This window comes from Paramisgurnus dabryanus, chromosome 19 (assembly GCF_030506205.2).
Source record: "Paramisgurnus dabryanus chromosome 19, PD_genome_1.1, whole genome shotgun sequence".
Taxonomy (NCBI): Eukaryota; Metazoa; Chordata; class Actinopteri; order Cypriniformes; family Cobitidae; genus Paramisgurnus; species Paramisgurnus dabryanus.
In genome coordinates this window covers 33,975,967-33,999,415 of record NC_133355.1, presented here as the reverse complement: position 1 = coordinate 33,999,415, position 23,449 = coordinate 33,975,967, and the positions used below count along the sequence as shown (strand labels likewise).

General features: G+C 36.9%; 1 protein-coding gene across 2 annotated transcripts in view; it reads left to right on the top strand.

Moving 5' to 3' along the window:
* The first annotated feature begins 518 nt into the window (after positions 1-518).
* Positions 519-23,449, top strand: part of atxn1a (ataxin 1a) — a 93,542-nt gene continuing 70,611 nt past the window's right edge. For both annotated transcript variants that reach the window (XR_012335441.1, XM_065290831.2), the window contains exons 1-2: positions 519-694; positions 22,386-22,548. The gene's annotated coding sequence lies outside the window, so the exon portion shown is untranslated. The remainder of the gene's footprint in view (positions 695-22,385; positions 22,549-23,449) is intronic.

The window sequence follows — 23,449 nt, the reverse complement described above, 5'->3', positions numbered from 1 at the left end:
GAGGTTAAACAAAAATATGTAATTATACAATGTATTGCTGTTGGTTAGTAGCCTTATTTTTTCTGAGGTTTAATTACAGAATTCATGATCTATTTCATAAAATGTCACAAAACTGTGGCCCCCTGGCACCATCTCGCCCCCCCCCCCCCGGCACAATATAGACCAGTGTTTCTTAACCAGGGGACCGGGGACCACTAGGGGGCCTCAGCAAACTTCTAAGGCGACCTCAGAATGGTTTAAATTAAATGAGAATTTGTGTAGAAATCATGAGTTCGGTTTTCAGATATCGCTGTGGACAATGAGGGGCTTGAAGTTATAAAGGTCAAGATCTAAGATCTTACTAATATATAATATTTGTTTTTGTAGTAAAAACGTCATTTTTTTCTATACTTTCTAACCTTGAGTTCCATCGCTTTAACTGGGCCGGCCAACTGCTCCATATTTGGATTACACACACACACACAGAGATTTACGCGTGCACGCCTCCGCTCTCACACACACAAACAGACACGCACGCACGCACGCGCGCGCTCGCGGGAGGTGGGGGCACGGAGCGGCGATAGAGCTATAGCTCAGCTGCAGCAAACATCATTGTGCGAGCGGAGGGGAGACGAATCCGCCGGCAGTGCGCGAATACGCACGGACCCCTGGCAACACGGAGAGCCTTGCGCTTCCCTGCCCGTTGAACCGTACAGTAAGTACTGGTTTGTTTTGGATTTGGTTGCGATCTGGAAAAAAACTGGCACACTGAAACGCAGGAAGAATGGAGTATGACGTTTATTTGAAAAGCTTTAAAAATATTTATTGTGACATTCGCGCGGATTATTTAGTCAGTCTGTCTGTGATGGACTAGGCTAGACGTTTTATTTGTGATGTTTGTCACGTCGATTAAAAATTATGTAACTACTTTGAAGTAGCGCACGGGAAGCGGGGCGGTTACTGGTGCGCTGTGAGCCCGAGCAGTGAGAGCTCTCGCCGGGCTGGAGTAATTACGGCACTCCGCCTCCTCTCATCGGTCCAGTGGGACTTTGCCCGTGTCTGTAAACACACACGTTTGCCAGCAGCCCATGTTCAATCGGCAATGCATTATTTTAAGGGACTGTCACTCGCTGTAGCCGTGCGCACTTCTGCTGAGTCAACACTGTTGAAGGATATGAGGTTTTTATGTGAAAACACAATCGCGGAAGTGAGTCTGTTGAGTTTGGAAAACAAGGAGTTTTACACTCCAAACCCACGGCCACTCGGCGACAAGTGCATTTAATCCCCCGACCTATTCAATTTACAATGTTAGTCTTCGTGAAAACAAAAACGTGTCAGTGTTTTAAGAGATAGCGGATGAGTGTTGCAACGTAGCAAACTAGTCAGCGTCTGGGCATCATATTCTCCGAAGACGAAATGCTGTCTAGTTAGTACGCTTGCTAGGTTTTGAAGCGCAGCCAGTGAGTGTATCCCGTCGTGATGTCACTCGGTTCATCTTGGCTGGTTATATAATGAGCTGTTGCTGTGTATATGCTGATAGGACTCTGTGCATAATGCCTGATATTCATTGTCAGGTTTAGTTGCTTTACTAAAGAAGCAACACGATTTGGTAATGCAAGCAGTTTGTTAAGCCACAAGCTTATATTTTAATGAATTTTATGAACACAGTTATATTTAATGGGCTAATAAATTCCACTGTATTCATGTACTATAATAATATACAACATAAAACTTTTGAATTGAATGTTTTTTTTTTTTTTGAACGTACGCTACATAAGCTACTGTAGTACTGAAAGTTTGCTATACTATAGTGTGCACCGCTGTGCTGTGCTGTGCTGTGCTGTACTATACTATACTATACTATACTATACTATACTATACTATAGTAATAATATAAGTTCATTGTATGCAGGCTTGTGTATTTGTATTTACAGCTAAGGTGAAGCACAAATGTTTAAACACTGTTATACTGTAGAATTGAGAATCAGTGTATATTTTACTGTACTGTACTGTTCTATACTATGCAGCATATGAATTGAGATTATTGTGCAATGCATATACAAGATACCTTACTGTGCATTTACAAATGATTGTACCTCGAGTCTATACTGAACTTAAGAAAACTGCATTTTCCTACCATGCACCGTGGGCATGGAATTATTTCCAAAAAAAAAAAAATTAAACTAGATATATTTGTGTTTAAGTGAAGTTTTAGCTCGTAAAATGTATGATAATATGTTAAAATTGCCACTTTGTAGGTGTGAGCAAAAATGTGCCATATTAAATGCAACAAATGGCAGTGCCGTAGTTGGATAGTTGCAGATTAAGGGGCGGATTTATCCCCTTCTGACATCACAAGGGGAGCCAAATTTCAATTACCTATTTTTTCACATGGTTTACCAAAACTAAGTTACTGGGTTGTTCTTTTACACATTTTCTAGGTTGATAGAAGCACTGGAGACCCAATTTTAGCACTTAAACATAAAAAAGTAAGATTTTGATGATATGTCCCCTTTAAAGGCATTATAAATAGAGTGGTAATAGAGGCTTGTTGACAGGATACTATGTTTTAATTTTCTTGTAAAATGTACAAATTGTATTTTAAAATGTATTGTATTACTGTAAAATTGTGTTGTCTTACTGTAAAATAATTTTGTCTTACTGTATGGCTGCTACTTTGGACAGGTCTCTCTTGTAAAAGAGATTTTAATCTCAATGATACTTCCTGGTAATATTATACAATAAATATAGTATACTACATGATTTTATTATACTATACTACACTACACTATACTTTAATATGGTGTGTAAGATTTAGCTTTTGAATTGTTCATTGTTTGCAGGCTTATAGTTCATTTGGAGCAAAAGTGGAGCACAAATACTCGCTGGATGCAGAAAGATTGTTATTCTTGAATAGCTGTTTGAAGAATGCACAAAATCTGTCCCTCTGCTTTACAAAGAGAAGTAATTGACTTGTAGACATTTTGCGCCTGCAGGCATAGAAAGAAGACAGAAGTAGACATGAATTAAATGATTTAGTGTGTAAGAAAGACTTGATTTGAATGTTGAAAGACCAGCATGTTAAAATAAATGAAGTCAGATTGTCTGCAGGGTCACTGTGCTACAGTTTCTCTGTCTGAGTATTGTTGCTGTGTGTTTGGTTCTCATGCTTATTATTAGTGTACATTTCCAAGGAACTTTTCATGAAAATCCTGTTGTTTTTTGAGAGCGGGTGGATTAGTGTTTCCCCTTGGGTTGTAAAACATTTTAAACAGTTCGGTCTGCCCTTTGTAACTCTTTCCCTAATCCATGCACTGGTTGTTTGTGTGCTGGTGAATTTGCTCAGCGCTATAACTCGGTAAGCAGATCTGTTTGATAGCTCTACTTACTTTTAAATGCTAATGAGTAGTAATTAAGCGAGCAAGTATAGACTTTTCACACAAGTACTCTAGTGTGTCTGCTCGTTTGTTTAGTTTGACACCTTCCTTCACACAAACACACCTGACACTTCTTGTTCTTTTCCTCCTTGATAACAACCGCACTTTAAAAAGTATGGTAGTGTCAGTAGACTTGAGTTTGATGAACCCGACGACGCTTGTGACAGGTGTTGGCAATGCTAACTTTACACGCTCGAGTGCCAGTAAAATACGGAGAAACACACCTCCACCTGCAGACAGGACTTACATAATACCACTGACGGGGACGGTATCAGCCAATGGGTGAGCAGAGCCAGCTGGACCAGAAATTTTGTTTACACATAGGAAGGGTGGAGCCAAAGTCGAGGTTTTGTTGGAAAAAGTGTGTCAAGTTAGGCCTATCCAGGCAAGCTCTCCGAGTACACTCCCTCACAGGTATGCGTACATGAACTCAAGACCTGGCCCACAGTGTTTTGCAGCCTAAGACTCAAATGAATGTAAACATTAATGTTTCTTTCCATTACTCATCAGCAGTTCTTTCTCTTTGAGCTCTGACCTTCTTGGCTAAAGCTGCTGTTTTTTGATTGGAATCAGATAATGCACGGTCTTGCACTTTGGATGAAATTATGAAAAGTCATTTTTAAATTTGGCAGACACTTTTTCCATAACGTCATATAATGCATTCATCTGCGCTCACTGGGAATCGAACCCATGACCTTGGCTTTGACAGTGCAGCGCTCTACTAGGAAAAGGAAGGGTGTTGGAATTGAATGAGCAGTGCTGCTTCAAGCTCATTTCTTTCATCTCTCAGCTCTATTCATTTGCCCTCCCTCCATTGGCGCAGTACACGTCCCTAACCTGCTTTTGTACTGCAGCGCTCAAGAGCTTTTTTGATATCAAGATGAAAAACGTTCCTTTCTCCAGCGAGTGGATGTCAGCGTGCCGGCTGCTTGTCTTCAGCGAGACTCCCCGCGATGACTGAATAAAAGCTTGCCTTTTACATTGTAGAATAATGTGATGAGCGTGAATGTACTTTAGACTGTTCATTGTTCAGCAGATGTGCTGAATTTTCTGCTTTAAACCGCTTCTCTGTCTTCTTCGTCAAAGCGGGGCGCTTTATCATCGCCAATAAATCTGTTCATCAATCCAGAGGCGGTTCATTCAGTTCATTCGGTTCATTTTTTGTGTAGTTAAAAATAAAGCACTCGTATGAATAAATCCCATTTCTGTCTCTAGAATTCATGTCAAATTCAGGCAGGGTTCACAGTGCTGGTGAAATAGCTTAAAATGCCATAAGAAGTGCTTTTAAATGCAATATAATGAGCTCGGGCAGCTTTCCGGTGTAGTTGCAAATATTATAATTTCAAGTTATCGGCACATAATTGACACAAAAGAGAAATTGAAATTCACAAGTTGGAGGTTTCAGATGATACATTAAAGATGATGACACGCCCCTTTCCAGTAGATGGATGTGAATGAGTTTTAAGTTATTGCAGGTTTTAGTGTTGTATTTATAGGGCCCTATGAAATCCATTTTCTTTTTTCCAAATTTCGTTTTATTTATTCTCATTTTTTTTTTTTTTTTCTGGATTCTGGTTTTAATGGTTTCAGTAATCAAAAACCATATCTTATCAACTAAGATCATTAATTGAATACAATTTAACATCAATTTATTGAAAGTTTTCTTTAAAATTACATATAGGCCAATGTATAATATTAATGTGCTGCATGAGTTTAAGTTTATGTAAAGTACTCACTTTCTGTGGTTTACTTTATGCAAATAAATCATTTGTTATATATTTATTTAAAGCAGAGCTCGAAATTAACCATTTTTTAACCTTATGTAGCTGTAGCACTGGTGCTCCCAAATTTAACTGTTAGGAGCACCAGCAAAAATTAAAGAGCAACTTCATCATCCTAAAGATTAAAAGCTTGAACAAGCAAACTTGATCTTAAATTATTTGCCACACACTTGACTTATGCTTGGCCCATTTTAAACAAGCTCTTGTGTAGATTCAGGGGGCCCTTTAAAAACCATTTAATGTTATTTTACATTTATTTTTTATTTTTTCAACCCCTGGTGAGTCTGCTGACATTGGCTTAACTTAGCAACCTCTTACATAACATTATTAATACTCACTAGTCCGGTTAACCTTAGCCACTATATTCTGCTGCTTATGTTTACGATTTTTCTGTGTTATCTCCTGCATCTTAGCCTGGGAAAACCCAGACAACTTCTGGCAACTTCTTCATACTGAGAATGGTTTGGTTTTAACCAGGCTACCTGCATATATGAATGTAAAGCTGCTTTGAAACAATTAAACAATTGTGAAAAGCGCTATAGAAATAAAAAAACTTAATTGAATTTTACAAATCCAATTTAGTTTTTTTAGTTTTAATTTTATTTAATGGTAATAACATTTCACAGCATGTTTTATAAACTGAATTGATAAAATATAATTATTTATTTTTTCTAAAATAATCAAATAAATATATAACATACATTTTCATAAAAATAGCATTTTTATTTTTTATCAAAGTGCTGCATAACAAAACTTTGTTTAAATAAAAAATGAAAATACTAATATTTTAGGGTGACTATATTACTATGATTACATTTTGATAAGTTGTCAGTGTGTATTTGCCCATCTCATTTCTCGGCTTCTGAGGCAGCATTCCAAGGCAGGAAGGCATCAAGGCATGTCTGAATCCACTGTTTGGTTTACTTCCTGACTCCTGAGATACCTCCATCGTCCTGTCCCACAATTCTATGTGTAAGTGCGCATTGGGAATGTGATTGGTCGAGCCCGGTAAAATTAAAATTCTAAAGCATATTCAACCAAAATTATCGCAATTTTGAGGCCTTATTTAAAGTAATGCAGAAGTATTCATTAATGTTTATCCTTTGAATGTAAAAGCTCATCTGATTCTCCATTGTTTATTTGTTATGTATTGTCTGGGCTACTTCCTATTCCAATTTCCCACCTGACCATGGGACTCAAAAGCAGTTGCTCTCACCAGTATACTTGAAGGAAACATTAGTGCTTTTCAGTCAAATGATCTGTAGCCTTATAAATAAGATGTACCCGGAGTCGGATGCAAAGGGAATCGATGGCTCCGGCTCTGAATGGCAGTGTGTGAATAGTGTTGTGGCTCTGTGTCAGCATCAAAGATCGATGGCTCTTCCTCAGGTGCGAATTATGTTGGGAGCAGACCTCCAGACAGCAAAGAGTAAAGCACTACAGCTAGTTTGGAACGAGGGAAGAATGCACGTGAAGCCAGTTGGAAAAAGCTTGTTATTGAAAGTAAGGAGTTGAAACTTGTGTTGAAGCCCCTTTAGGTTCTGGGTTGTCTGTTATGCATCAGTGCTAAAGAGGATAATGTTTCTCAGTATAAGAGCCCTCAGGAAAATACCTTTTTAAAAGCCTTGTTGACAGTGTATATTTTGCGAAAACAATATTCATAAGTCAGTCAGCATAGTGTACAAAGCTATGCATCTGCATGCTTGATGTTAGCACTCCATGTTAGCTTGATGTTGACCTTATATTTAATTTTACAAGAGATATTCAGCTGCTGTAATGAATCTCATCCAGTGGTGCTGTAGCACCCCCTAATTTCACAGGATTGTAAATGCAACACACATTTTGGTTAATTTATATTAATTCATTCAGTACCAATACTTTCCCATTTTTTTTGACACAAGCCATTTACATAAAACTGCTATATAACTAAAACTAAAGTTAAAAAGAGACGTGTTAAACCCAACATGTTCGGTGATGTATGCAGTAGAGCGCAACTGGCTTTTGACACCATATTCCTTCAAATCCGGATTTTGCCAACATCACTTGTGTCCTGTGTCCTATATCACATCACACAGGGGTGTAACAATACATCAATATGGATCGATGCATCGATAACATTTCTAACCACGATTAGGTATGGGGAGGTTACCGGTTTCGAGGTATATCGAGGTTTTAAAGAGTCAAGGTTTCAAAACCACAATTTTTTTCTGTGATAACGTTTTCAAGGTATGAACTGTTTACACAAAATTAATTAAGTCATGCAATTGAATTCATGTTTACATTTCAATTACATATTTTTGAAAAAATATTATAATTTAAAGGCTTTATTTTTACCTAGCATAAACGTTGTATGTTGCTTAAAAATAAAATTGATTGTGTCCAGTTGAAAAGTTGATGTTTTATAAGCAGACATTTGAAAATAACACATTTTAGTGTTATAATGGCAATACCGCAAAACCGTGGCATTTTTGCTTATGGTTATCATCTCATACAGCCCCATGCCTAACCACGATGCATCGATGCCACACATAAAATATCGATATGAGGTACCTTTTATTTTGACACTCTCTGTGTCCTCATTTCTTGAGGTAACCATCCACGCATTTCTGCCAAAACGTGCATTTTCGTTTATTTTTTTGTGCTAGCGTCAGCAGGTGAATGCAGTTGTCATAATTGTAGCAGTGAAAATACAGCGAAAGAGTCAGAAGACGCTGAGACTGTTATTGGACACACATTGTGGGTTTGGAAATATTTTGTATTTGGAAAATGGATTGGACAAACAGAAAACCTTTGCCAGCACCAGCTGAAACACTAAAGACTTTGATAAGCTGGATATTTTCCTTCATTATTTATTTTTCTTTATTTTAAAAAAGCGTTTTTTTTTTCTTAGTTTGTTGTTGTAAATGTCTCAATTGGGTGTTAAATTAAACGTTCATGTTTAACATTTTGGTTGCATACGTGAGTTATTAAAAATGCAACATTAACAGCTTAACTAGGCACGTAATATTAAAGTATCGTTAAATTAATCAAATCTTAATTGCTTTAAAGAAATTATTGATTTGTTTGTTCTATTGTACAACATGAAATATAAATCGAAAGACAGAAAAGATTGGCCGAAGTAGAACATACAGACTTCTTTGGAGTAATGAAACTTTAAATTGAACTTTCTTTCTCTTTCTGCTCAATCCATTCTGTTATTTAACTCCACTCCGTGTTTTCCATTTCACAATCTCAGTAAATGATAAACTCCGCAACAGCTTTAAAAAGAATCCACTCCCTGCTCGAGGCAGTGCTGTATCCACTTATCATCCCTTACATACTCTGGTCCATAATACAGCAGACTGGAACCAGCTGTGATACAAACAGTGCAACATTTGAGTGTATTGATGTGTATTTCATCTATTCTCCTTCTACAGTAGAAAACAGGTTATTACAAAAAAAGATACTCGAGTTTTCTTTCCTTGCATGTGAAATATATTAGAAGTTGCGAAACCTTACCGTAATTTCAAGCGTTTTAAAGTTCTTTCGCATAAAGTTGATAAACAACGCACAGCTGGAAACACTTGACCTGCGTGTTATAAGCACTGGACTCAAGCAGTGTACTCAAAAGATGATGATTGTTGTGATGCCAGGATGCCAACTCACAGATAAATAACATCACCAAGTTTCCTCATGTCTGCCTCTTGCTGTGCATTATATATTATGTGCTTACAGTGCTCTTGTAGTTTAATTGGCAGAGCACTGTGATAATAACGTGAAGATCATGAGTGTGACACAGACCTTGACATGTATAGTTTGGTAAAAAAAGGACCTGGTAAATGGCACTAATGTGTGGAAATGAGAGAATGACTAGGTGATTATTGGGTCGATCAGCAGATCTGAACTAACTGATGAGGTTAAGAAGTCTGTGAATGTGAAATTCTCACCGATCAGAGGACTGGAAGATGGTGAGCATGGTGTATGCTGTAAACGTGCTGCTTGCCAGGCAAGAGTATTTTGGTAAGGCCTGCCAAACAGCACGGGTCACACAGTGGGTATCAGGATTGAACACTTCCAGCTAAAATAAGAGAGGAATTCAATAACAGGAAAACTGCACGGATATAAACAATCCGTGGAATACCGAAATCCACCCTTACCAATGTTATTGTTGGCACGAAATGGTCTTTCCTTATAACGCATGCCATATTATCGGAGTGACGTATAGCCCTCAGCAAATGCTCACCTTGTGTAGCTGGACATGAATTTCGTGGAAAGAACTGAAAGTTTTTGGGCAGGGTGTGGGGACTTTACTACAGGCTGTACTTAGCACAGTTACAGTAGATTGAAGGAATTTCCTGAAGCTAAGGTTGGCCTTGAAAAGACGAAAGTGTGGTTTTGACAAAGTGGAGACGTGCTAGAAAGAAAACTGGCTGACGCAGAGCAAAATACTGGCTGCTGAGATAAACCAAGCTAACGGCCGCCCCGGTTCCGTCTCATTTCCTCTCTAAACTGATGTCATACGAGCAGTGAAGCAGTGCCAGTGTTTTACAAGAGGAGGTGAGCATCTTTCCCTTCAAAGTCTCTCCAGAAGATCTCTCAGATAAGGCTTCCTCCCAGTTTTGTGTCCTTTATGTGGCCCATAATTCACTACAATAATGTCACTTACTTGAAAGTGCTCAAAGCATCACATTTAGAAATCTTAATTAAAGGTGAGAAAGAATACATTGAAATAATTTGTTAAATTATTCTCTGATATCTGCATAGAAGGTATGTGGCTTTATTAAGTGGACATGAGTTCCATTCTGAGGAAAATGTGTACCTAGAATACACTTAGGATGAAAGTTTCCAAATGCTAAAACTCTCTGGAACTCGTGCACATCTGTTGGTACACTTTGGGATGAGGAGGTTTGCAGGTTGAATGAGCAGAAGGCAGTGTACTGATGGGACTTGACACAGATGAATGAGGTTAATCTGAAGGCCACAAAGTGTGAGGCAGTATCCCAGGTGTCAGCAGCGACTGAGAGACTATTTACCATAAGCTAGTGCACAGGGGAAGTCCAGATATCTATTTCTGTAAGATACTCCTCTTGTGATGATTACCCAACCAAAACCACCTTCTCTGAAACCATTTGCAGGACGGGGATGTGTTACTTTAACGTGTGAACTCTTTGAAAAAGCTTTGAGGTCTGTTTTTTCCAGCATGCAATGTTGACTTGAATTTATAAGCATTACATGCCGAACGTCGCTGTGGTTGCATGTCTAATGGAGAACAGTGTGTGACTGCATTTGTAAGCCCCCCCAACAAAAAAAACACATGCATGCTATAAATCTATTACAGGCAATGCAAGTAATAAAAGCACTGATGTGTTCTGTACTGAAAGACCACTGGAAAGATTTTCCTAATGCAAGATGACACGAAGTGCATTATAACAGCAACAAAGTAAAGAACCATTGATTGGCCCTCAGAGTTTTTGGGAAAAAGGCTGAATATGCTAATTAGATGCTAGAGACTTGGCCTGGGCTCATTTCGTGTCACGTCCAGAATCGCTATTTATTTACCCTTCACAGTTTAGGAGGAGAAGAAGAGCCAGCATAATGAAGGGCAGTTTGTTTGGCACAGTTTTCACTTCCACATTCGGAATGCAGTCAGGTATCCATCTCATGACAAAACACTAATCTAATAACAGAAACAGTTCCTTGTTGTATAAATCTCCTACTTTTAAAGTGGTGGGCAGGATTTTTTTATAACTTCCCTGCAGAGAAGATCAGCATATATTCCCGCGCTTCTTCATGGTAGTTTTGGTAAAATGTTTAAAAATAGCTGAGTGTTGTTTGAGCAAGGACATTTTGCTGGTAAGTGTTGTAGGCACCAGAATACCAGCATTGTATTTTGGAGACCAACATGATAAACACAGCAGGGCTATGAGAGATTGGGTCCATACTAGGGTTGCATAATTCTGGGAATTTTTTTAAACTTTCCATGAAACTAACGGGAATATACAGTTCGTTTGGGGATCATGACTCACAAATAACGACAAGTCAGATGTTGAGGAAGCAATATGTTTATGTTTGTATGAATTACCCTAAATTTCCCTTTAATTCTTGACTGTATATTCCTGTTAAGTGTCCAACTTCGAATCTACCAAAAATCCCCAACTTTGCGACTCAGAAACATTGTCCCTTTCAATCAGTCAGTATTTACAATCTTATAACTATTTTTTAAGATAAACACTAACAGTATGTAGGGTTGGGGCATTTCTTTTTTTATTTTAGGTGTGGTTAATGGTTCGTGATGGCGATGAATCCACCTTAGCTAATGTATAATTACATGCCACCACTGCTCTTTTAGTCCAATCTTAAGCAGTGCTAAGGATCTGGATGTAAAGACATACTTGTATGGCCAATCATCCATGCCACGGTATGTTACCGTAAACCAAAACATTCTTGACACCTTCCCACATTCACTGCCATTGTTGTGACTCGATTAAATGTCTTATTGTGACACACAACAGGATCTAGATAGCAGTGGCTGATTTTAACATGAAGAACTATGACTGTGGGTCCATAAAGTGGCATGTCCATCTGGCTGGAGCAGGTAGATTGTTCTGGGTCGGGGTGATTATTTGACTGTTGTGGCAGGACAGCACTCTTGCTTAGCATGCTACTGTTGTTGAGATTACATCAGGAAAGCATACCAGAAAGGGGCTGGGGGCTTCTTCTTTTCCTGTTTGGAAATGATTTGATTCTGAAACATTGTCTTCAGAGAAGTTGCTCTATTATCATAGTGGAAGAAGTCTTATTAGTGGACCTGAGTTTTATTTCGGCAGAATGAAATATTTGTTTGTGTTGTGGAAAACAATAACACACTTTTTGGGGGCTTCAGAGAGGACACGGTGGTTTTTGAAAAACCCCTGACAGGAACCCACCCTTGGAGAAACGTTATACGGTAGGCTCACAGTTATAAAGAGAGTCTTCTGCTTCTTTCCTCTTCGTCTCCAAGGCTTTAAACGTTCAAGTGTAAAGACATGGGAATTATATTTTTCAACCAAGGCAGTCAGAGAAACGGGGGTGAGCTGGCATTTCACCCGATACTTTTTTTACTACTAGTACTTCTCAAATTTAGACTTTAGTTTTTCAGAAACTCTTTTTATTATCATTTTTATTGCTGATTGATGCTTTTTTTGGCCTCACTAGTAAGAACCATTTTATAGGTGACATATTTTCGGTCTTTGTTTCAGTCTTATTGAATTTTTCCACATGGAATAATTATTTATGAAACGGATAGTTCCAGTCCTTGATTCTGAGGGCTGTGTTTTATTTACAATGATACTCAATGAAATCACTGCTCAGCACCCTTAGCAATGTAAACATTTGTAAAACATCCAGTTACTTGTTTGGACTGTTTTATCCAGCGAAAGAAGACTCTTAGAGATTTTATTTCATGAATGTTGTCAATACATATTATTTGCTTGAGGCTTTGGTGTCCTGTGAATAAGTCACAGATGAAGGGGTTACATTGACCCCGCTTCATGTCTGCTGACATTAATAGGCTATTTTTACTGATCATGAGGTAAATGAGAAAAGCATTTTATCTGCATGTTTTCATTAAACGAATAATTCACCAGTATAATTTACTTATCGTGGTGAATCCCAGGTGTATATTTTAAAGTATGAAATTTCCCCCACCGCTTTAGGCAAATTTGTTGTGTTTTGTGTGTATTCTACATTGTGTGTAAAGCTGCTTCGCAATAGTGAAAGTGTGAAGATTGCTATACAAATGAATGTGAATTGAATTAAATATATGAATTCCTTTCTTTGGCTATGCATAAACACAGGTTATACTCTACCCTTTCATTCACAACAGCCGTTACCTGCCAATGTTTAAATCTTCCCTACTCAAGCCCATCATTTTGTTTCAGAAGACATTTATTAAGCAACTAGAGAATGGGTATGTAAGCCAATAACCCAGCAAAAGACTCATAACATTAACTCATCCTCCTAGATAATGTAAAGAACATTCTGTGAAAATATAATCTTGATATTTTTTATATTGAGGGAGTAAGATCATGACAAAGATTAAAATCTATGAGTGAAATCAAACTTTGAAGCCCCTCATCATTAGATTATGACTTTTAACCTTGATTTCACAAACAGGGTCACACATATTATGATTTATAGTTTTATAATGGATATGTGTGCTTTAAGGTCATCTATTGGCTATACAACGATAAGGAGAGCTGCCACATTTTTCTGGCCATTTGTGTTCACCTTTCTGGATAGTATAAGGGGAAGTAAATAATAAGAGAAAGTCAGTAATGTATTTCTTTACAAGACTAGCGTATAGCACATAACTTACTAAGGATTTAGAAATCATTTGCATGACTACTCTCCACTCTCACTAATGGGATTATTTAATTTTCCTATCTTCCTAGACGTGGGATCACGCATTAAATGTTCACTAGGGGTCAGATGGGCTGTAAATGTATTTGATGTAAAATGTTTGTTTATTTATTGGGTCATTTGAAAAGTTGCTGTATGTGTCAGTGCAGTTGTAAAAGAGCTTCTCTGTAAGGTTTTTGTTGTTCGTTGAAACGTCTGCTCTTTATTTAGTAGATGTAGATGTACGTACCACTGCAGTGGTGTTTATTTATTTATTCAATATATCATATTGTTATAGCTTTTACACGTATTCTTATTTTTCTTTTGACTGGTCTGAAGATTTATGCTATATCTTTCCTAAGGGATCGGACTTACGGAATTCCTAAACTGCCAAAATTCCCACAGACTTTGCCAGGTCTGATGAGAGCGTGCAACACTGATGAGTCCGATTACAGATGCGTGTGCCTGTTTAGCTGGGGCCTTTGTCAAGTCAACATCAAAGTTTGTTCACAAACTTGAACCTTTAGTTTATTATACTTTTCTGCCCCCCTCTCTGTCTTTCATCTTATGAAAAGTCTGTCAAGAATTTGTATGTTTGCGTGGGTGTGTGTCGCTTTGTGTGTACTGTGTATGCGTGAGTAAAATACCTTTGCGTGCCTTTGTTTTACTGTGTGTTACAGTACAAGGGTGTGTACTTTGTAGTTTATAGTGTAAGTAGAGCTATTTTGGGCCTCTTGTATTTGAATGTGTAAAATGTGTGTGTTGTGTGGGCCGGAGGTGACGCTGTGAGCAACAACCGATGTGCCGTAGGGAAAATATTGAGGTCACTTAAGCTCCAGATGCCTGAGACGTAACAGGAGTTTAATGTGCATTACATACAAGATCTAAAACTAACTTTTATCTCCACAACTATGGTGGGCGAATTACAGATATAAATATGAGTAAAGATCTATTTATTCTGTATATATTATATTGAAATATATTTATCTAAATTAAAAACAATTTAATTAAAAAGGAGGAAGCAATTGTGTTTGAGGCTCACAATATGCCTAGATAAATACAGTTTTCCATTCTACTGCTCCTTTAAAATGAAAGTCTGTGGTCATTTACAGTACTCGCACTCACATTATATGACGTCTTCACTTTTGTTGAACACAAAGGAAGACTTTATGAAGTGTTTTAGTCACAACCTCAGTCTTCTTCAGACTTAACCTCTTAGGCCAGAAAGTCATAAAGAACAAGTTTTGGCAGAAACAGACGTTAATATATATATTAAGTAAATTACATTTTAAGTTGGGGGGGTAATTATTTTAGATTTTTGGGGGGTAAATGTGTAAAAATAAACATAATAAAATGGTTACTGAGCCTAAGAACCACAAATATTTTTAATGGTTAATAACAAAACCTAACAATCTGTCCCCAGCAATTCAATGAAAAAGCTTTTTTATTGCAGCCGTGCAGGTCTCAAATAAAAATCACGGTGTGGGTCACATGAAATACACACTCAAGTCACTGGGGAGCAGATTTTGTTTGCAGGATCACTCATATCATGTGTGGGCAGCCCACCGTCAACAAGATTATTTTGTGGGTCAGTTCAAGGTTTCATGATTTGATTCAGGTATTTTTATTTTAAGAAAGACAGCAGAGGGAAACGTCCAGGGCAAAGGCAGTGAGAGAGATGGCTTGAAATGATTAATAAAAAAATTGTAGTATCATGTTTTTTGGACTATGAATAACTAATATATAATATATAAATGTCATTCAACCATACTTTTTAAAACAGACCTGCCCACCACAAGATAGCAAATGATTTACAGAAGTGAAGATCTGGAGGGATGGGCTGCTGGTGTGCTTGTGTCATAGATATATATACTAGATGTCGCCTTGGGGCTCTGAGCATGCGTCAAAACCGCCGCCATCTTAGAACAGGGGTCTTGTCATTGGAAGTATCTAGGTAAAGCACTTATCTCCGCCTGTACTTCGAATTCATGAACGATGCCGGACTTTTGTGCTGCACATGGATCAAAGGGCTACTAGCACTATGCATTACAGTTAAAAAAGTAAAACTTTTATTTTTTTCCTGGACTAAACGCTAAATACAAGGCTGACTGTTGACACGAACCAAAAGAAAACAAAGAAAATCGCTTATGACAATTTATGGTGATTTTATTTCTGTTACACCATTGCCTACAATGACGCTGATGCGGGATTCCCCTGTTTCAAGATGGCGGCTCTGTTTGACGCATTCGGTCCAATGAACTGCTGTAGCCAAGGCGACATCTAGTGTACATATCTATGTGCTTGTGTTAGCAACGCCAAGATTGTGGGTTTGATTCCTAGATAACGTGCAAAATTGACAAGTCTACTTTGAATGCACTGTAAGTCACTTTGTATAAAATCAGCTGCCAAATGCATACATGTAAATTTGTATGCTAGAAGGGATTATTTTGTTTTTCAAAGGTGTGTATGTTTTTCGAAGGATTGAGTGTTTTTGTTAGCATAAAAGTGAAGTGCACCTGACTAAAATTGTGTTATAGTGTGTGGTTATAAAGTAAGTCCATATATGAAGTATAAAGGTGAAGTAAGGAAGACCTGCTCCACTCGTGTCTTCAAACAGTTTCCTGAATCAAGCTGATAGTTCTACTTATGATATAAGTTAAGTAATGTTAATGTAAGGGTCTGGTTGGAAACAAACACAGCAATGTTTTCATAGTGCCATTGAAATCTGTGTATTTATTAGGGTTTGTTTGGTCATAATCAGACATGCATGCAAGGTAATACAAAATTTGAAGAATCCTACTTGCACTCATCAAGCCTGGATTTATTTGATCAAAAATCCTTCAGCAATCATTGTAATATGAATGAGTATAAAAGACTTTGAAAAACATTAAAAAGATCAATGCGTCCAAACGTTTGGGTGGTACAATGGTTCTGTATGATAACAGAAAACTATGCTAGTGTACACAAGCTTACCCACAGCACAATACGTTTTAAACATGTTAATGTCAATTATGTGAATAAATGCAAAGATGGACATTTTGATATTATTTTTGTGTGCAGGATTAAAGAAATGACCTGTGCATGTTATGGAAGAATGCAAGTAGCTGTAGGGGGTGTGGCCTTCAGTAAGCAATGTGCTTGTGACCGGGTAGAAATTCAACTGAAATTGTATTAAATCATGTTTTAAACAAAATTATGCTGCAAGATTTTTAAACTACATTTTGGTTCTCTGTTATAGGCAACATTGCAATTTTTTCAAATTCCCAGTTTAGTATTCCCATTAAATCCCATATATTTCCATTATTTCCCAAGCATGAAAATTCCCAGAATTTTGCAATCCTAGTATTTATAGTACTGGATAGAAAGGATTACAAAAGGTTGTGTGCACTGGATATGTGCATTTATTAAAATGATTTGATTTAGTTTAATTAAATTAACTTTCAAACATAAGTAAATCAGGATGCCAGCAGGCAGTACACACATTAGCCAAAACATTTGCAAAAAGTCAGATTGTTGTTCATCAAGAAAATTAACTTGATTTGTGGTCATAATAATTAAGGAGAATACTGTAGTGTTATTTAAAAATACAATTAGGTTTTAAAAGAACGCTTGAGTTGTGCAGTATGTTATTTACTCACCAATGTTGTCGGGAAATGGATGGAAGTGAAATTACAAAGTCTTATGTGAAACGGGCACATGAGAAACTAGTCAGTCTTAAAGGAGATCCAGTATAGTTATGATATTAAGATAGTGTTATTAAGCTACTGTACTAGAGATCCCTCACTAAAGACATTTACAGAAACTTCTTCAACAGATTAATAAGCAAGCCCCGTGTGCTCTTAAATCAAATCCACCCTGGCATTTAACAATTCCCTGCTTCACAGACATATTGTGCAAGATACAAAACACTGGCAGAAGATTAACTTTCATGTCATAAAATGTCTGGAGGCGTCTGTCTCATGATCATCTCTGAATTGAAGAGTCAGTTTATAGGTATTCCCTCCAACTTTGGCCTGTTGTAACACACTGCATTGTATCAGTTCATCTGTGAGTTCACATCATAATGAATAAAGGCTTGTGGGTTGGTGTGTGCTCTCATTATCTGTGTCAGATGTGTAATGCGTGAGGTTTCAGGTCATAGGTCAATCATCTGTTGTGAACTTTGAGCTGACTGATAGGGGCGTGTGTTCACCATTACGTAACCCATGCTGAGCATATCATTCATGAACATTACCTCACAGACCACATTTGTGAGGCTTTCATACTGTGTTCATTTTCCTGGTCCGGAACCTGTGTTCGGTTGCTCCCCATCTCGTTCCCCGGCTGGTCATCATATTATTCTGAACTGCGGTACACTTGCATTGTGATTGGCCTGAATACCTCTGAAATCAGACAGAAATGTGACACATAGAAAACATAGACTACTTACAGGCTGTGAGTCAGATGCGGGCGGATTTATGATAATGACCACGTCAACAGGCAGGGGTGCAAACTTGTCAACTTAGGCAAGAATTTCATCATTTAGGATCCAAAATATGTCATTTTTGTGGTTCGTCTAGATCCGATGAGTTTCTGAAAATGAGGGGTGAGGGGGTCTATGAAAATCATGTCCAGCTGTTGATGTGATGATGATGTCAAATCACTAACCAGTTTGCCGAGTTATTGTTGACAATTTATAGTCGCCTTATTTGCTGCCGAAGTAAACTGTTGCCTACAACCTGTGTGTTTGTTGTAGTAAACTCACGTCATCGTTTACTTTAGGATTTGTATTTTTGCAGATTGTTAACATGTACTAATACCCAAAGGATGTGTAAAATCTTGAATCAGAAAATATGCTCTTTTAAAATGCTATGTTATAATAATACATATAAACATGATGTAGAAATGTTTTTATATTTGTGTCATATTTTAACTATAAAATGATTTGACTTTTAAGCGTTCCTGGCACTTTGTAAGTAAAAATAACAAGTTACACACAAATATTCTCAATCATCCACATTTATATTCAAAAAGAGCTCTTTTTTTTTGCATATTTGCATTTACACGAAACACTTGGCAAAAAATCTATTGTAGAGATACAGACCTGGAACAGCTTAAATTACAGAGCAAGTAAAACATTTGCAATATGCAGTGAACACAGACGAAATGATTATACATTGCCTAAATTCAAGATTATACCAATTTATTTCTGTAACAAGAGGTCAAACTTTTTTTAGCATTACTCTACTAAACAAAGCCGTCATCCTCCATCCAAAATTGTAATTGGGTTACTTTAAACATGCAGGGTAAATGCAGCCTTAGATGCATAAGATTTAAGCTTAAAATGATGATCTCAGTTTATTCTGGTCAGCCATCACTTAATATCATTACTATGTGAAAATAAACTCTAAGTCAAATTTGAATGTTTGTGGTCAGGTGTCTAAACCGTCATCATCAGGTGAATTATAACACACAGATCTCATTCATTCAGTCCTCTTACAGTACTGTAATGTACACAGTAGTGCTGCACAATTAATCGCATCGCAATCGCAATCGCGATGTCAGCCTGTGCAATTATATGACAGCAAAATGTCGCAATTATATTAAATAAATAAATGTATGGACTTGTTAACACAAACTTTCTGATAACAGTTTGATGATTTTCCTTGCTGTTTAAAAAAAGAAAGAAAAATTAACAAAAAAGGCAGTGCACGTGTGGCATGCACGTGTGTGGTGTGCTTCGTCACTTATACCAGAGCGAAGATGGATGCAGAGGAGGTTGACAGTGATCTGGTAGCTAAAAAAAAACTCTATGTCTGTTGTATGGCGGTATTTTGGATTTAGGATTACTGACACTGAGCAGTTGCTACATCACGTGGCAATATGAAAACATTTCTAGTTTTACAAATACAAATTTTAGCTAAACTGTGTGTGGATTTTCTTTAAAACCCATCAAGTTGACTCATGATACCATTTAGTATAATCGCAATCGCACATTGCAATTTTAGCATCAATAACCGCAATGGGAAAAATTACCCAAATCGTGCAGCCCTAGTACACAGTAAACCAAAGGCTACTGGAAATTAAACAAAAAGAGGCAATTTGTTTGACAAACCAGATGTCGGGGTCTTTAAGTGGCTTTATTTCTCAGATCTGACATCAGTGAATGTTTTATATATTTAGCCTTTACACTTTACCTTTCAGATCTGATTGAACACCACTTTACCTTCATGTACCACAGTGACTCATGTTCTTTCACACATCAAAGTGTCTTTTACTCACTGGGTTACCCATCTTTACACAGGTCTGAGATCAGGCAACACATCCTAAAAGCCAGTTTGAACAAAGACAACTTAAACTTCTTTTGTGAAAATCTTTTGTGAGTCCTCTTCTCATGAATACGTGAATATGAATAACTATATACGACATCTTAACAATTGCGGTTTATTCAGAATAGGTTTAACACAACAATATTTAAAAGCACAAGAAGCTTTTGCACAAAATGTCTTGCAATTCTCCATGCCTGTAATTCTGTAGAAACGTACCAATCTGACATGATTAATCTCACCGTTTTTAATCCCAGCGTGTGCTTTGAAGCAAGCAGGGGACTTGTAAGAAGTGAAACATTTGAGAGGAGAAAAAGAAGAAATAGTTTCTGATTCAAACAAACAAAGAGTGGTTGCCATGTCGACAGGCGTCTATATATAGGATCCAGTGTTTGTTTTGTGAATGTGGTCTCCCTCAGGAGCGCCAGAGACCCTGAGAGTGATTTTGATTAAACAGACATTCCTCAAAGTGATCGGCAATGGGAATGTGCCGTTGAACTGGACATCACTGCATAGATTCACAAAATAACACATGCATGCACTTCATCAATCCACTTACATATTTCTACTCGCTTGCATATTTACAAACATACATTTGCTGATGGGTGAGGGGGGGTTGTATTGTGCGTGTGTTTCAAGCTAAATGTGGACATAAGAGAAATTTAATAATAGCTGTGTCCATTAAAATTCAAAGCTGCCCATCTGTTTTTATTAATATATGATATGAGATTTATTGTGATTATTGGAAATCCCAAGTCTAAGATATCACACTGGTTCATGTGGCTAAAAACTATTCAAGGTACATTATCAACTAGTCTCTTGTTACCTTGGTTACATATTCAATTGAAGTCCTGTATATAAGAGGAATTCAGTGCTCGTGTATTTTAATAAATACATTTTATTTTGCATCCCTATGTGTATTAAAATAATTCCCATTTATATGGTAGATGGCTCTGGTTTTGAATGGTGATTGATTGGTCAACACTGCAAAATATAGAGTCTAGTTAATATAACACAAAACATCTGCATTACCTTGTTTGATCACTACATTATTGGAAATGTAAGATGTATGTTTTAATGGGTAACTGTAATAAAAATGCCTAACTGTTAGTATTGCCATGTCATTTTTTTAAATTGGCGTTTAACTGTGCCAGTGTCATGGGTCGAAAACCTCTGTCCAGCATCAACCGATTTAAACAATAGCATGAGACAAACACATTCATTCACGTCTGATCCCATGTGTTTGTAATGTCAGAGCTTCACGGACTGAATTTAAATCACAATTAGGGAAATCTAGTTGTACTGAAACATGTTTACTGAATATTTCTATAGACAGATCCATCTTTTCTATAAATTTTTCATGAAATGATGTGATCTGATGAGTTTAAAGCTTTGTTTGTCTCTTCTGTGATTACTGTGAGCTCAGGTGTCGTGCAGCTTTACTCCTGGGTCATAAAGTTCACCTGATTTCTTACAACATACACAGAAAGATGACTTGCTGACTTGTCTTGTGTTTATATTAAATCTGATTTACTCAATTGTGTTTTATCTGAATTAGATGAACATTTATCTCTAACCCTAAATGTATATATACACTGCAAAAAATGACTTTCTTGCTTAGTATTTTTGTCTTGTTTTCAGTAGAAATATCTAAAAATTCTTAAATCAAGATGTATTTTCTTGATGAGCAAAATGACCTAAGAAAATAATACTAGTTTTTAGACAAAAAAAATACAATTTAAGTGAATTTATGCTAAAAACAAGCAAAAATATCTTCCAATGGGGTGAGAAAATTTAACTTGAATTAAGTGTTTAAGAAAAAAGAAATCTTATTTCACAATGTTTTTTCTCAACCCATTGGCAGATAATTTTGCTTGTTTTAAGGACAATTTCACTTAAATTGTATATTATTTGTCTTAAAACTAGACTTATTTACTTGGGTCGTTTTGCTCATCAAGATAAAACACCTTAATTTAAGAATTTTTATATATTTCTATTGAAAACAAGACAAAAATACTAAGTAAGAAAGTCATTTTTTGCAGTGTAACCCTAAATGTGCCATGATTAATGTTAATGTTATTTATTTGATGTTTATGCAAACAAAAGTGCACTTACATGTAAAATCAATTTTAAATTTGGTTTGCATCAGTAGTTGTTTTACATTTCTAGAAATTGTTCGCAAAACGATGATAATATTGTTAACCATGGTGATTGGTTACTATAACTGTGATGTAAAATGTTCATATCGTTTCATCTCTATACAAAATAAAGGTCAACTTTACTGTTACTGTAACATGTAGTGTAAGGACACCTTATGGCTTTGCTCAACAAAAATGAAACTATTTCAATGAACTATTTATATCCTAAATATTAATAATAAATAGCAACAGCTGATAAAAGGCTTTTTCACAGTACAGTACAGCTTTAAAGTGTCTTAAAGTAACACAGTTGAACTGTAAATGTATTCACAATATACTGCCTCTCACTTCCCATTTCCTTAAATCCTTTGCATTTGTATGTGTCAGGGAATGGTGAGGGGTGCCAGACAGACACAGCCGTGGACAGACAGAGTGGGAATCACAAGCCGTCCCCTCAGACATCAGGTAGAGAGATATACCATTCGCTTCAACTGAACCCTGCTCTCCATTTGACCTTAGGAACCTTCTGACACCCGTGCTCTCCTATTGGGTAAGACAGAAGCATTAACTTTCTCAAGGTGTGAAATGTGTTTCTGGTTTTAAAATGGCACTTGAAGGTTTCTCAAGCTTTTTGTCCTCTAGACGCCACATGTACACAGACATCTCCTAATGGAGGTGGAGAAAATTTATACAAAACGGAGGTTTCATAAAATGTATTTACTTTCTTGTCAATTTCTGGAATTCTTTTAATTTATTGTCCTTTTATTTTGAGATTTTTACACATCTTTATTTGATGTTAACCTTCAGTTGTCTTCACCACAAAGCTTTTTTCTGCTACAGTTGTTGCCACTTATTTTTGAGCTTTCTGCACCAAATTCCTGAAGGTTTTCATTTGCAAGTTGAATTATGAAGTTTATTGGCTGATATGATATATTACTTTGTAGTGTCGGACTCTCTGCTTTGTTTAACACATTTTACCTTATTTTCCCCACTTGTGTTTTGCTAAATTCCAAAGATCTCCCTACAGAAACTGTAAAAACTGTGCACAAATGGGTACCCCCAGGATTGTCAATCCTAAATTCAAGGCTTTTTAAGACCTTTTTAATACCACTTCAAATGAAATTTAATACCTACATCGCACCCATTCGGGTAGAATAAATCATTTTAAATAACGTAATAAACCTCAAATAATTACTATTTACAAGTGTTTGAACATTCATGACAACATGCCTCTGAAAGGCTGAGTCCAAGGCCCAAACGGCCTAACCCTCATCTTTACCCAACAATCAAAACCAACAATCAAATAGATTTAATAGATTTAAATGTACATTTATTGTCAATTTGAAAATCCCTAAATCAGGGATGGGCAACTGGAGGGCCAGGGGCTACATGCGGCCCTCCTCTTTATCTTGTGCAGCCCGCCACGTTTTAATATGACCATTATGTCGGAT